The sequence below is a fragment of the Schistocerca nitens genome, chromosome 1, assembly GCF_023898315.1.
Source record: "Schistocerca nitens isolate TAMUIC-IGC-003100 chromosome 1, iqSchNite1.1, whole genome shotgun sequence".
NCBI lineage: Eukaryota > Metazoa > Arthropoda > Insecta > Orthoptera > Acrididae > Schistocerca > Schistocerca nitens.
The window spans coordinates 871,406,397-871,422,572 of NC_064614.1; positions in this window are offsets into that span (position 1 = coordinate 871,406,397).

Consider the following 16,176-nt stretch of genomic DNA (forward strand, 5'->3'; position numbering starts at 1 on the left):
TAGCGCAAGCAGGCGTCAAGGCGAGAATAAAATGACGATGAAACCGCCGGCAAAACAAAGTAGCTAGTTTGTAATTGGAGCGCGTACGCAGACGTACGGCGCAAAGGAAAATTAATCTCTAAGTCATAAGGAACAAGGAGTTGTTTGCTAGATTTCTTCTTCTATGTACTATTATATCTATGTCTTTCTTCTGAATTTGTGTAAATATCCTAACCCGCCTAAACCCGTCCCGTGGACTTGACGTCACAGATTGAGAAATGCGGTTGACGTGGAAGGCTGGTTTGGCATACGATTTAAAAAGGAAACGCGTGAACGAAATCGGGAAAAGCTAGTTTTGAAATGTCTTTATTTTTCCTTTTAAAGTCAATCCGAGACGGAAACCGAGATCGCGATAAGGAATTTGAATATTTTCTTGAATGGTGTTCTGTTCTCAAGTGAGAGGGCGATCAAATGTGACTGATTGATCCTCACATCTAGTAAAAAGAGAATTTTTGTTGAAATGACAGTGATAACTTTAATGAATCTAATAAATAGAAAGAACGGTTGAAATGAATTAAAATAATAATAATTGCTAACAGATCGGAGAAACTAATGTATTGTGACTGTGAACTAAAAGCATAATTAGTCTTAGAGAAAGATGATGAACAATGTAAAGCGAAATGTTAAAGATAGTTACCAACAAAGTAACAGAAATTGAAATGGACATGATAATCGAAGCTCTCAATTAGCAAGCTTCAAAGTGAGACAAACTATTTGATTATAAACTGTAAAAAAAATTATGTACATAGTAGTGTATAAGTGAAGGCTTAAAATGGTGTGGAAGTCTGCCATAGACACAATGAAGATAAAAAGTGTTAAACGTGCAGATAAGCCGACGGACAGTGATAGTCCGGTTGTATAACCGAAGGCGGTGATGTGATTACGTGCAGTGCATCGGAAATCAAGTGTGTTAGCTGCTTTGCAAAGTGCGAGCGCTAGCCTACCTTAAAATCTTCAAAATCGGCTGGAAAATGTGGAGACAGGGATGGTTTCAATGGAGTCTCTGTCCCTGGTAATCCTCGTCCCTCCTCACCAGCTCAGCAAACCACAACACCATCGACGCAACGTGTTCACTGAACCGTGCGCGGAAAAGCTGAAGTACCGCGTGGAGGCTGGTGAGCGCCTCGAGTTGCGATTCAGCTCTAACAATCAGCCTGTGTCAACGTACATCGACGCAACAAACGCGTTAAATTTAAAGTGATGTACTAGCACAGCACTCCCGCTGCAGTTCGACGAAACGGACTTTCCATGAAAGCCGCTCCCAAAATAAAAGACTTTTATATGAGTTCACAACATATCACATACTATGCTAATGTTATATCCCGTGGATGAAATGTGAACAGCCAAACCACACGCGAATAGTGACAAAGTCAAATTCCTATGAACCCCAAGTCCTAAAATAGGTTTAAGCTTAGTTTTTAGACTAATGGGTATTTATATTTTTTGTTACATGTAACGTGTGTACGTAACGTGCGAGTGAGACTCGCCCACCAGAGCTGATTAAAAGTTTTCTACTCGGAGGCCGCAAAGTAGCGATCCAACTTCTCAAGGCATAAGCTTCACCAGGAGAAGAATCAAATTTTAACTTACCTGTCAATACACAAACAATGAAAGCGTAAAAATCATAACAATAGTGAGCAATGGAAAATGGACACGTGTGAGAAATTCCATGTGTGAGAATTATATATGTATAAAAATGGACACGTGTGAGAAATTCCATGTGTGAGAATTATATGTGTATAAAAAATGGACACGTGTGAGAAATTCCATGTGTGAGAATTATGTGTGTATAAAAAGATGAATCCTATGTGTTTTCTTTCAGGAGCAAAGAGCCTATGAGCTCTGGATAATAACTTGAGGCCACAAAGATGGTCAGTATGAACTCTGTAAAAAAGACTGTAATGAGTATAATGTATAATGTCCATTGTAAACTTCGTAGATTTACTGTCTTAGTTTTTAAATTTTCTTGTGTATCTTTACCTTAAGAACTGTCTTTGTCTATGAATAAGAGATCACCATATTTGTGTAATCCTAATAATCAAATGACAGGAATACTGTGTTTGATCAATGTAAATCTGTAAAGTACTCAATCCCATAATGTTAACGGCGACATGTGAATCTTGGTAATCTCCTTGATTTCCAAGATTCCCATGGAAGGCAATGTAACATTATGTGATTGCCTTATCATTTTAAATCATTCATTAATCGAGCAGTCGCTCGGCAACAGCTACAGTTAGCAAATAATGTTGCGAAAATGTAAAAGGTGAACGACTTGTGATGTAACTTGTTTATTGTCGAAGCGCCGTCAGAGATGCTGTGAGTTATTGACTTGGAAAACCGCGGCGCGAAAAACGGACAGAAGAAGAACATTTTTACACATTTTGTTTAGATGTACGAGATATTCTCGATGAACAGTTACTCATTCTTCTCTTGTCTCCTGTAACTTGTGTCGGACGCGCATGTCTTGCCGCCGTATTATTATTGTCAAAATTAATATTGTTCTAGTGTAAAGTAAATGTGTAATACTAAAAGTGCCTAGCAGTAGATTTATTGTGCGACGTGTATGTGAAAACGTCAAAGGAATTGTTTTCATTAAGAGAAGTGCCAGTCAAAACGGCATCCATGTTAAATCCGTCATTGCAGTGTAAGTTTGTCCATTACTTGCCATAAATTCAGAGTTAAATGGAACTGGTGTATGGACTATTCATTTACTATAGAATCTATGTCTCACTTCTTCATGAAATTATTTAATTTTCTGTATGTTTCTGCCAAATAGAGAGTTCACAGTCACGAATTCTTTCGTCGAGTTCGGACGGAAGTTGCATGCGGCGAAATATTTTCTCCGCGCCATATTCTACTGGTAAATGCATGATAAACTACGGTCCCTTAGGAAATTCATGTTGAGCTATCCAAAATAATTATATTTTGAATAGGCATTTACTCTCCTCCGCAATGCAACTTCCGACTGATCAGACGATCCAACAAGAAACAGCCGCACACTGTCGGCGTTCGCAAATATGTTTCCACCGCTGATTATAGCTATATGTTACAGCACAAAAGTAACATATTGTTATAATTAGAGACTACGAACGGGGACATTTATAACTGTATGTTTATGTATACACATTACGTAAACATATCGTTATAGAATCTATAGAAAGCCAACCTGTACAAATGTTGTTATTACCGTAAATTGACGTCACTCACGGCAGTATGAAACGTGAAAAAGCAACAAGCCATACAACTCAGCCTTTCTCGTTCAAGTTTTGTAAATAATTAGACAGTATGCCAATTGAGTAGTATGTCACCCGTGGCAGTATGAAACATGAAAAGCAGCAGGCCACACAACTTAGCTCTTCCCGTTCAACTTTCCAAATAATTAGACAGTATGCCAATTGTGTTAGTTTGGGTCTGATAATATAAATTTTGGTATCGATTAATGCTATTAGGACGGTTGTAAGTGCCGATTTCATCTCCACTTTTTAATATTCTTTGGTTTAACCAGGTGATCAACATTTCACTTGCTTTCCAGGGTGAGCCTTAGCGTCGAGATGCACTGAGGTCACGGGAGAGAAGTCACCGGAGTGGCACGTCGGAACTGACCCTCTGAGGGCCGAGGGAGTGCGTCCTTCGCAGAATTGCGGTGGGGAAGGGGGGGGGGGGAAATCGACGTTAGGGGCTGCCCTTGCGCTGTCTTGGGGAAAATCGCCTGGGCTAGTGTCTTACTGGAGCCTAGCCACTACTGAAGGCTGAGATGAACGGATTCATTCCACATGATGGAGCGCTGCGTGGTAGGAGTTGGGTGTCCGGACCATGCTGGAAAGGTACATTCAGCTGAAAAACATCTCCTGGCTGTCCAATAACCCCGGCTAAACAGTTCTGATACATTACAGGTTCAGAAGATACCGCAGAGTGGACGGAAAGCCACGAGCCCAATTTTTGATCTTTTCCCACAACCTATGATGTGAGACTAGCTGCTGCTTGAGAGGGCAGCGATTAAGTTGATGTGACGTCAAGAGGACGTAGAGTATGACGCAGTACGAAGTTTTTAGCTAAAGTGGATACTAGCTCAAGATTATTGGTTTCTAACGTTTCACGTCTTCTGCTGAGAGATTGTGTCCGTTGGTGGACTGACCTAACTTTAAGAGCACTGGTTTCTGAGATTCATGGTGGAAGTAAGTGAGCAGTCACTTCCTTATTGACTAGAAATTAAGCGCTTCATCTGTGGACTGTTCATACACACACCCTTAGAGTTTCACAAATGGCTTACTTGAGAGCCACGATTGATGGAACTTTTGGCTCTGTAAGGTAATACCTACAGACAACCAGAAGTTCTAAACCAAGTCATTATTAATATTAACCATCATGATAATATAAGCGAAACAGTACACAAGAAAATTTTGAAAGTGTTAATCGGTAAAATCCGGGAATGCATAGGATAACGACGCCTCTAAAAATACAAATGGGGAGAAACCACGAATGTTGCGATAATCTACAATGGAAGAATATCCGGTGAAATAGCAAAGCAGCTACGTGAACATGAGATTATCCTGTCCCTAACAGACTAGGGAACAAACTGAAATATAATGACAAGTTTTTGAGCTGAGCTTTAATTAAGAAGCTGCGACATAGACTAATTCAGCCAACAGGCAGTAACTACTTTGTACGAAATAATGATCTCAATGAAAAATAGACTAACAAACCGTACGTGGTGAGTTATGAAAGCCACCGGGCATACTATGAACGTCATCCAATACTATTTCAAAGTTCTACATCGAGAACAGAGGTTCTCTACACAGTGTAAGGCAATAATTGAAATATGTGCCAACGGAAAAAATACCCACGTGAACTTCCTAGATGAACGTTACGAATTCCGCCACAGCACTTATTTTGACGTATTTTGAGGTTTGCTGGCTGGGTGGACGATAGCTCCTCGGAAGTGCCACTGCCAGTTTTATTGTGAGAACTATGTCTCTGATCGATAGCAACCTCGCAGCCCGCCAATGTCAAGCCGAGAGATTGTACCGCTACTGTCACCTATTGTCCGCCTGAGCCGATCTGTCTCCAGGTATCACCTGGACTGCTTCGGCTACTCTTCCAATCAGAGTCGTCGATTTCATTTCCACATTTATATCACCATCTTTTTCTTACATTTTTATTCCAGTCACCTTACATTCATATGTCATTTGTTCAAGCTTACTTCAAATCGTCTTTACTTTCTTTGTAACGACCTACACTGTATGGTATCATGTATAAAGTTATGTGGCAGCTGCAGTGCACTGTACTGCTTTTCAAGCAATGTCGTTGTAATTGAGCTGTATAAATAAAGCCTTCAAGCAGCTTCTAAATTGTTTTTATGTTTTTAATGGCTGCTTTACATAATACGTTCTTTCATTACTCATGGAGCAAGTATGTCCACAGTTTTTACATACATTAAATTAGGAACTACTTTTAAATATACCGGCTATGGCACATTTTGAAAGTAAAGCAGGTCCACCGACGATTTTTTAGCAGTACGAGAAGTAGACGGTCTCTATAGACTAAGATGCTCTGAACGCGAATATCACGATCAAAATTGTCTCCCAGCTCAGAGTTACAAGTAAGCTTGGTCTATATGTTTCACATATATTGCTACCGTAATCAACAGTATATATACATTAACTGAACTTACCTGGTTTATTCGCGCTATTTCTTTGCCTTGATGTCTGAAGCGTGCCTCTGTCGCTTCTAAAAGAAACCAGCCAAAGAAGTCGTATTACACTGTCCTGCGTACTGCTGTTCCATGACAGATATGTCCTAGTGTAACTGTTCGCTGTGCTGTTCACTCAATGCCTCAAGTCAGGTGTAAATGTAGAGTGGTAATTTTTGGGCTGTATGTCTCGATTCAGCATCATCGCCGCCGTCAGTGCTTGAGCGTGGAACCGGACCTGACAGTCCTTTGTCATGACCAACAGAGCTAATGACAGACGGGATGTCACGGCATGGAATATTTCTCTTTCTCTTGGAACTGTCTCTTTTGCCCAAGGGAGGTACGATACAAAATTGCAATTCGATGCATGATTTGTTGATTCACGCCAAATGGCAGTCGCAACAAACTTCATGGAGAAATTTTTACCATGATTCATGCATGCAGCGCAGACGAACACGAGGTGCAACATAAGTATGGAGCCGACGAATTATCACGGTATCTAAACCCACTCCCATTTTTGTGAAAGCGTATACATGTACAATAACACACTCTGCAAATTCCAACATTTCATCTCACATAGATTTCGAGACGTGCTGGCTCTTTTTCCGATCTGTTACATCTTTGCTTACTGGCGCAATTCGTTTCCCTGTCAAGTCACCACGTGGCGTTTCGGACTTCTTGTAATGGCTCTGTGGTTAGAGGGGTTTGGAGCTAGCTTGTTGACGGATGGTGGGGCAGTGAGAAGGGCTAGTGGTACTTGGCCGTGTTGGTGTGGAGTGTTGGGATCTACGCTGCTACACCTGATTGAATATCTGGATTTGGGAGTGACCGTCTGCTGATGTGGGCGTCGTGAACACGTTGATTTTTCCTGGTAATCGCCGGTCCTACCTTATTTTTGGCTAAATGTTTCTATTTATGCGTTTTGGAATATGTGCTCCGGTGCTGGACTTCATCCGGTTAGGCTGGTTTTGCAGCAGTTGTCAGTCACTCTGTACTCAAACTACTAAATTCGCCCCCCCCCCCAACCCCCCTCCCTATGGAAGATATATCTGAGTCTATTTAAACTGCGTTCTCCTTTTTATTGCAATTTATTCAGAATTTCGGTGATATTTGTCATAAGTCCTTGGTTATGAAATTAATTTAGTTGTAATATGTTGTAGGGGGTCACATATTTAGTGACCACTGACGTCGAATATCAAAATTGACCTTTAAGATGGATACTTGTTGCTTGTGACTTGTCCATGTATTGTAACATCGGGCTTGGTCGTGATATGGACGTATCTTTAAAGAAGGAATTGATTGTTTACTGTTGTATATTTTATTACTACTGTGATCTTGTGCTTAGGTATCTGCACTCAGGCACGTCTTGCTACTTTTAAGTTTACTCTAGTGAATCTGTGTTTTGGGGGGGTCTTGTGAACAGTGAGCTGTTTAATCAAATTAATTGTTATGTTTGGTCATTACTGTTAAGCCATTAGCTGGTTAATCACCTTAATTATGTAGTGATTGCTCCAGACACCGAACTGGGGACAAAAGAAATTCGTGGCACGACCAATCTAGAAGAAGGGATAGATTGGTAGGACACATTCTGAGGCATCTAGGGATCACCAATCTACTACTCTACTACTGGAGGGAAGCGTGGTGGGTAAAAATCGTAGAGGGAGCCGAAAAGATGAATACAGTTAGCAGATTCAGTAGGATATAGGTTGCAGTGAGGCTTGCACAGGATAGAGGAGCATGGAGAGCTGTATTAAACCAGTCTTCGGACTGAAGAGCAACACAACATTTGACATACTAGCGAAAATGTCAAATGCTGCAATAGGAAAACTTCATTTTATGTGGGAGGCACTACAGCTCGTATGTTATTCAACATAAGTAGCAATGGTGTTTATAAAATCGTTTACAATTATTGCGACAGACAGTACATTGATCAAACAGGCACGGCTATAGCCCTAGATTGATTGAACACAAAGGCAGCTGCTTATTACATAGTCAAATAAATGCTGAAGGAATGACACAAATACCAAGTCCACACAGAAGCGCTACATACAGCCAGCAAAGGAAGAAAACAAAATCGGTTAGAAATACTAGAGGCAAAGCAACGTTTAGCTCAAAATCCCTAGTTCGTTCTAAATGATCATTACAACTGAGCACGTCCCCATTTATAAGCTTCACATGATGCAATCAACCAGCCACATTCCCACAGGTCGTCACAATGACGCATACTGCAACACAAAATTAAAATGTAATAAAATTTCATATTCCTTAGCTTGGTTACCTCACAAAGAGCGACATTACAATAATATAACTTTTTATACTGTAACATGGTGTAAACTGTAGTTTACACAATGTTGTACAATGCACGCGACTAGTGCTCACTAGGACAGTTTCTCAACCAAACGACGTCACAAATTGCAGAATTATAACCACATAACCTCTACTACAGCAATATTGTGCTGTTTAATTATTTATTGCGTTCCATATTGTCCATTGAATAATGTGTAATCTACAACGTTAAAAAACAAGACTGGTGCACAACAATCTGTGCAAGTGGATTGTATCTCCATTTAAAATGGTTAGGTTAGTAGTGTTTAACGTCCCGTCGACAACGAGGTCATTAGAGACGGAGCGCAAGCTCGGGTTAGGGAAGGATGGGGAAGGAAATCGGCCGTGCCCTTTCAAAGGAACCATCCCGGCATTTGCCTGAAACGATTTAGGGAAATCACGGAAAACCTAAATCAGGATGATCGGAGACGGGATTGAACCGTCGTCCTCCCGAATGCGAGTCCAGTGTTCCATTTAAAATGTTTGGTTACTTAAGAACTAGTGTCCTTTGCAGACACCAGTCAGTTGTCTGCTGAAAATAGCGCAATAAGACGCGGAATATTTAGAAATAAACAAAAATCAGTAGAACAAAAGCAGTTTACTTGTTAATGAACTTTAAATATGGAATTTTTGTATCAAGAGGTGACGGAAGGATCCACAAATAAAAAGGAAATGAAATGTTGTTTATAGATTAAAGATTAGTGAACTCTTCAAGATTACTTCCTTTGTGAAATCTATGGCAGTAGTTTCACAGGTCATAGAAGAGAATGCGTTTTTTCGCTAGTCTCAGGTGGAGCGAAGGGATGACAACGTATACAGTGCCGCGGACTCCCATCAGCTACGGTCAAAGGCCTGTGCGAGCGGTGTTATGAGTTCCACTATTAGGGCGATCCCCTTACGGTTCCGTCCGCAACGCTGCTGCCACATTACGGCCGTCTGGATTAGCCCAGCCCGAGCGGCGCTAAACACTGAATCAGCCTATTTCACAGTTGTGGCGGCTAAAACCACAGCCTCGAATCGGCGGCAGGCAGGCCGAGGCAGAAGGGAGAGGGCGCGATGCTTGGCCGAGCACTAAGGAAGGATTGCGCATGCAGCCGGAAAGGGCTGAACTCGGGGAAAACACTTGCGGCCGAGGGATTTTGCAGCGGCCCTCCCGTCTTTCCCACCCCCCTTTCAAACGCTCGGCGCTCTCCCAGCGGCGAATTACCGTGGCCAGGGACACGGGCGTCCACCAAATGTTTCGACACACAGAGGCGCTTTTATCTCATCAGTCTGTGGCGTGACTGAATCCTGGAACTCGCACGTACTTTTATTTCCATCCGTGGCATAAGCTGGAGTTCATGACGATCAACTGACGTAACTATACAGGGTGAAAAGTATTTAAACTGAAAAACTCTGGGAGGCTGTAGGGGACAACAAATCAAGTATTTTTCCCTAATGTCATTTTTTCCTATGAGGAGTTTTTAAACCGGTAGAGGACGATTTATCTGGGGGCAAATTAATTAAACCAACAAACACTTTTCCATTTTATTATGACCAAAATGCAACACACTAACACAACCCAATTTCAATTACAGTACATTTTCACAAATGCCTCCATTGACACCAAAAATAGGTTACACCGTCGGATCATCTTCACTCTGACATGGGCAAAAACTTCAGGAGTATCCTCAATTGTTCCTGCTGCTGCTACTATCCGGGCAACCAGATCCTCTTCTGATGAAACAGGAGTTGCGTAAACAAGGTTGCGCATCTCTCCTTACACAAAAAAGTCCGGAGGGGCATATCTGGGGATCGAGCAGGCCATGGTACTGGACCACCTCTGCCAATCCACGTTTCTGGGAACCGTCGGTTCAGGAATCGAAGCACACGACGACTGAAATGTGCCGGCGCCCCGTCATGTTGGAACCACATGCGTTGTCTTGTAGGGAGCGGGACGTCTTCCAGCAATTCTGGCAATGCTCTGGCGAGAAAATTGTAAGAGTGCCTACCATTTAATGGCCTAGGTAACAGATACGGCCGAATTAAACAGTCCCCAACAACACCGACCCACACATTAACGAAGAACCACGCTTGATGAGCGCTAGTAACTGTGACATGTGGGTTATCCTCACTCCAAACATGCGTATTGTTCATGTTGAAGACTCGATCACGCCCGAACGTTGCTTCATCGGTAAACAACACAGAGGATGGAAATGTAGGATGCATTTCACACTGTTCCAGGTACCACTGTGAAAACTGTGCTCTGGGTGGATAATCAACTGGTTCCATGTTGTGGACACGCTGTTGGTGAAATGGACGTAACAATTTCTCTCGAAGAACTGTTCTTACATTCGCTGATTCGTCCCCATGTTACGTGCAATTGCACGAGTGCTGATTGAAGGTTCCCGCTCCGCATGCTGCAAGACAGCTTCCTCAAATTTCAGCGTTCTTACCGTGCGATGGCGTCCCTGTCCAGGTAATCTGCTAAATGACCCTGTCTCACGCAGATGTTGGTACACAGCAGCAAAGGTCGTAAGATGCGGGATACGGCGATTAGGATATTATTGTTGATAAACCCACTGTGCGCTACGTAGTACGGCCTCCACCGGTTTAAATAATCCTCATACGAAAAATGACATTAGGGAAAATATTTGTTTTGATGTCCCCTACAACCTCCCAGAGTTTGTCGGTTGAAATACTTTTCGCCCTGTATTTATATTATTTCGGTCAATGATCACAAAACTTTTGCTTCTCAGACTACTGGTTACGGTCAGCGATGAGCACTTTCAGATCAGTTTTACAACATGTCCTAATATAAGGAAGCCATTGTGAGATCCTCTCGTGGAACTGCATGTTATGTAGCAAGAGTAAGTTGATAGAGGAGCAGGAGCGTAAGATCTGTGCCCTTCAGGTGCAGTTGAAAAACGCACAGGAGGAGCTAGATAGGATGAGGAGGGAGAAGGGGTTTGGGGAATGGGAGCTGGCTGTTGGCAAGAGATCTGCTAGGAGAAGAAGATTTTCAGATAGTGACGTCATAAGCGAGTGACTGCGCGTGAGATCGCGCTCTAAGTTTTCATATATTTTTAGGTTTCAGATGCCCGCAGCTCGTGGTCGTGCGGTAGCGTTCTCGCTTTCCGCGCCCGGGTTCCCGGGTTCGATTCCCAGCGGGGTCAGGGATTTTCTCTGCCTCGTGATGGCTGGGTGTTGTGTGATGTCCTTAGGTTAGTTAGGTTTAAGTACTTCTAAGTTCTAGGGGACTGATGGCCATAGATGTTAAGTCCCATAGTGCTCAGAGCCATTTGAACCATTTAGGTTTCAGATACATATTTTAACGGTTTTTGTGATAATATTTACTATATAAGTGACGTATTAGTGATTTCTTCATTCACCTCTGCCTTTCTTGTGTTGTGACCTGATATTTGTGAGTGTTTCGTATCGAGCAACTTAACCTCTTGCCTGTGTTTACATTCCGCGCTGACCAGTTGCAGCTGTAGCGGCGCATCAAAAGCTAAGCACTAACTAATTGTTTGTGTATAGTGGTTTATTTAGGAACTTTAGTAGTCTTCAACCGGTGTTCTTTGTGTTTTCTGGTGAAATAAGTTTAGAAGAACCGTTTGGGAACTGTTTTCAGCTTCGTTACTGTGTCATTAGACGTTTGATTCTCTTTCTGTATTAGTCTTTTGTTATATTCACATTTGTTGTTTATTAATACTGTTAATAATAGTAGTTACTTCCCTTGTAGAGTAAGTTTGTGATTATTGTAGTCAGGTTTTCAACATCTTCTTATTGTAGTAGCGGAACTTAGCAAAAGTAAAATTTTACCATGATTGAGAAGTGTGAGCTTTGCCGTAGGTTCGTGAGTAGTGGATTGCGGTGTGAGATTTGTTCGAAGTATTTTCACTGGGGGGAATGCAGTGGGGAAGCCAGTGGGCATTCTGGTGAGATCCTCTCCTGGAACTGCAGGTTATGTAGCAAGAGTATGTTGATAGAGGAGCAGGAGCGTAAGATCTGTGCCCTTCAGGTGCAGTTGAAAAACGCACAGGAGGAGCTAGATAGGATGAGGAGGGAGAAGGGGGTTGGGGAATGGGAGCTGGCTGTTGGCAAGAGATCTGCTAGGAGAAGAAGATTTTCAGATAGTTTTACTATTGGTGTTTACAATAGACATGACCAACTGTCAGAGTCTAGTGGAGAGGAATCTCTAGTAGCTGTAGATGTAGGAAGTATGCAGCAGACCTCAGTAGTTACTGTGCCTAGAACAGTTGCAAAGTCGAAGAGGAAGAAGAAGGTCCTGCTGTTAGGTAGTTCTCATGGCAGAGGTGTAGGCCAGCAGTTGCAGGAAGTGCTGGGGAGTGAGTACCAGGTCACCAGCATTGTGAAGCCTAATGCAGGGTTGGCTCAGGTGAGGGGGGTTATGTAGGGATTTTACTAAAGAGGACCAGGTAGTGATTGTGGGTGGGGCTGGTAATAGTATTGGTGGGGATGGGAAGTATAACATAGATGGTGACCTGGAAAAGATAGCCACTCAGACTGGCAACACGAATGTGCATTTCGTGGAACTGTTTCAGCGTCACGATCTGCCTCATCTTAATACAGCCGTCAGGCGTAATAACATGAGACTTGGGGGTGCGCTGATGACAGAAAGCATGGGTCACATTTCAGTGGTGTCAGTGGAGTCTATCAGCAGGACGGGTTTCACTAGACATGGCCTGCACTTCAACAGGTATGGGAAGGGGAGGTTGGCAAAGCTTATAGGTGACAGCATAGGTGGGGTTGGTGGGATCACTCATGGGAAAATTCCTGCAGTAGTGGGTGTTAGAGCTGCACCTTTTTTAGATTGAAGTCAGCTGATAGGTATTCCTGTTTAAGGGAAGTCTCTCTAACAAGGGAATCACTTTTGACAAAGCTTAGGTATCCTAGTAATGAGGGAATTAGTATATTTCATCAAAATATACAAGGTATTAGAGACGAAGTTAGTGAACTGCTTATAGATGTTGACTCTGAAATTATTGGTATATCTGAACACTTCTTAAATAAGGAGATAATTCAGAGGCTTCCTTTGCCAGGATACAGCTTGGCTGGCAGCTTTTCGAGGAGCTCTTTGCGGTGTGGCGGAGTAGCTATGTATGTGAAAAACGGCATCCCATTCGAGTCAACTGATGTTTCAAAGTACTGCACTGAAAAGGTGTTTGAATGTTGTGCAGGTGTGGTTAAATTTAACGGAGCTAAACTTCTAACTGTTGTTATTTATAGATCCCCAGACTCCGATTTCACAACATTTTTGTTAAAGCTAGAGGAGGTTCTTGGTTCACTTTATAGGAAATACAAAAAGTTAGTTATATGTGGTGACTTCAATATTAATTGTATAAGTGATTGTGCAAGGAAGAAGATGCTGGTAGACCTCCTTAATTCATATAATCTTATGCAAACCGTATTCTTTCCAACGAGAGTGCAAGGGAACAGTAGAACAACCATAGACAACATTTTTGTTCATTCCTCATTACTAGAAGGGCATTCTGTTACCAAAAAGGTGAATGGCCTTTCAGATCATGATGCACAAATTTTAACTTTAAAGATTTTTGTGCTGCAACACGTGTTAAATATAGTCATCAGCTGTTCAGGAAAGCTGATCCAGTTGCTGTAGACACCTTTGTAAACCTTATAAAGGAACGAGAGTGGCAAGATGTTTATAGCGCTGATACAGTAGACGATAAATATAATGCTTTTCTCAAGACTTTTCTCATGCTCTTTGAAAGTTGCTTTCGGTTAGTACGTTTAAAACAGGGTACTAGCACAAACAGGCAGCCTGGGTGGCTGACTAGAGGGATAAGAATATCTTGTAGAACAAAGTGGCAATTATATCAAAAAGTTAGAAACAGTCAAAATCGAAATGCAGCAACCCATTACAAACAGTATTGCAAGGTGCTTAAAAATGTTATTAGGAAGGCAAAAAGTATGTGGTATGCAGATAGAATAGCTAAGTCTCAGGATTAAATTAAAACCATATGGTCAGTCGTAAAGGAAGTTGCTGGTCTGCAGAGACAGGTCGAGGATATAAAATCAGTGCGTACTGGGAATGTCCGTGTTACTGTTAAGTCACATATATGTACAGTATTTAATAATCACTTTCTGAATATAGCCGGTGAAATAAATAGAAACCTAGTCCCAACAGGGAATCATATAGCGCTCTTAGAAAAAAGTGTTCCTAGACTGTTACCTGAAATGCTCCTCCATGATAGTGACAAGAGGGAGATTGATTTAATAATTAATTCACTAAAGACCAAGAACTCTCATGGATATGACGGGGTATCTAGCAGAATACTGAAGTATTGTTCTATGTATGTTAGCCCAGTTCTCAGCCATATCGGTAACTTTTCCTTTAGGAGTGGTCGGTTTCCTGACCGATTAAAGTACTCGGTAGTGAAGCCACTTTATAAAACGGGAGACATTGATAATGTTGACAATTTTAGACCTATTTCTATGCCATCGGTGTTTGATAAAGTTATCGAGAAGCTTGTATATACAAGGTTACTGGAACATTTAAATTCACATAATTTGCTGTCAAATGTTCAGTTTGGTTTTAGAAATGGTTTAACAACTGAAAATGCTATATTCTCTTTTCTCTGTGAGGTTTTGGACGGATTAAATAAAAGGTTGCGAACGATAGGTGTTTTCTTTCATTTAACGAAGGCTTTTGACTGTGTTGACCACAAAATATTACTGCACAAGTTGGAACATTATGGAGTAAGGGGAGTAGCTTACAATTGGTTCGCCTCTTACTTTAAGAACAGAAAGCAGAGGGTAATTCTCCGCAATATTGAGAGTGGTAGTGATGTTCAGTCCCAATGGGGCACTGTTAAGTGGGGCGTTCCCCAAGGGTTTCTTATTCATATAAATGATATGCCTTCTAGTATTACAGGTGATTCAAAAATATTTCTGTTTGCTGATGATACCAGCTTGATAGTGAAGGATCTTGTGTGTAATATTGAAACAGCAACAAATAATGTAGTTCATGAAATAAGTTCGTGGCTTGTGGACAATAATTTGATGCTAAATCACAGTGAGATTCAGTTTTTACAGTTTCTAACTCACAATTCAACAAGAACCGATAGGCGTTCGGATAGATAGTAAGCTGTTGTGGAAATCCCATGTCCAGGATCTTGTTCAGAAGCTAAATGATGCTTTATTTACCATGAGAACAGTATCTGAAATAAGTGACACTTCAACACGAAAAGCAGTCTACTTCGCATATTTTCATACGCTTATGTAGTATGGTATTATTTTTTGGGGTAATTCTTCTGATTCAAAAAGGGTATTTTTGGCTCAAAAACGGGCTGTTCGAGCTATATGTGGTGTAAGTTCGAGAACGTCTTGTCGACCCCTATTCAAAAATCTGGGAATTCTGACATTGCCCTCACAGTATATATTTTCTTTAATGTCGTTTGTTGTTAGCAATATTAGCCTATTCCCAAGAGTTAGCAGCTTTCACTCAGTTAATACTAGGCAGAAATCAAATCTGCATGTAGAATGCACTTCCTTGACTCTTGTACAGAAAGGAGTGCAGTATTCTGCTGCATCCATTTTCAATAAGCTACCACAAGAACTCAAAAATCTTAGCAGTAGCCCAAACTCTTTTAAGTCTAAACTGAAGAGTTTCCTCATGGCTCACTCCTTCTATTCTGTCGAGGAGCTCCTGGAATAGCTAAAAAATTAAGCAAATTCCAGTGTTACATTGTTGATTTTCTTCATTTAAACTTACGACTTGTCACCTGAATATGTTTTTTTTATATTTCATTTTATCTGTTTCTAATATCGTGTTATAATTTCATGTATTGATTCGTTCCATGACCATGGAGACTTCTCCTTGATTTGGTCCCACGGAACAATAAATAAATAAATAAATAAATACAAAATCAGCTCAGCTATGTCGCACATATTTAAAACAGGTGCAAACTAGGCCACAGTGATTGCAGAGTCATCTTGTTAACAGCGCTACTGTTCAAAAAAACTTTTTGTTTCGAAAATTAGTGCTAACATGATGAACTGCCGGCTTTGTGGCCTGGTTGACCAGATATTTTAAGTATGTGCGACAAAGTTGAGCTGATTTTGTTTGTATTTCGTGACGATGTCATAATTGCTACCTT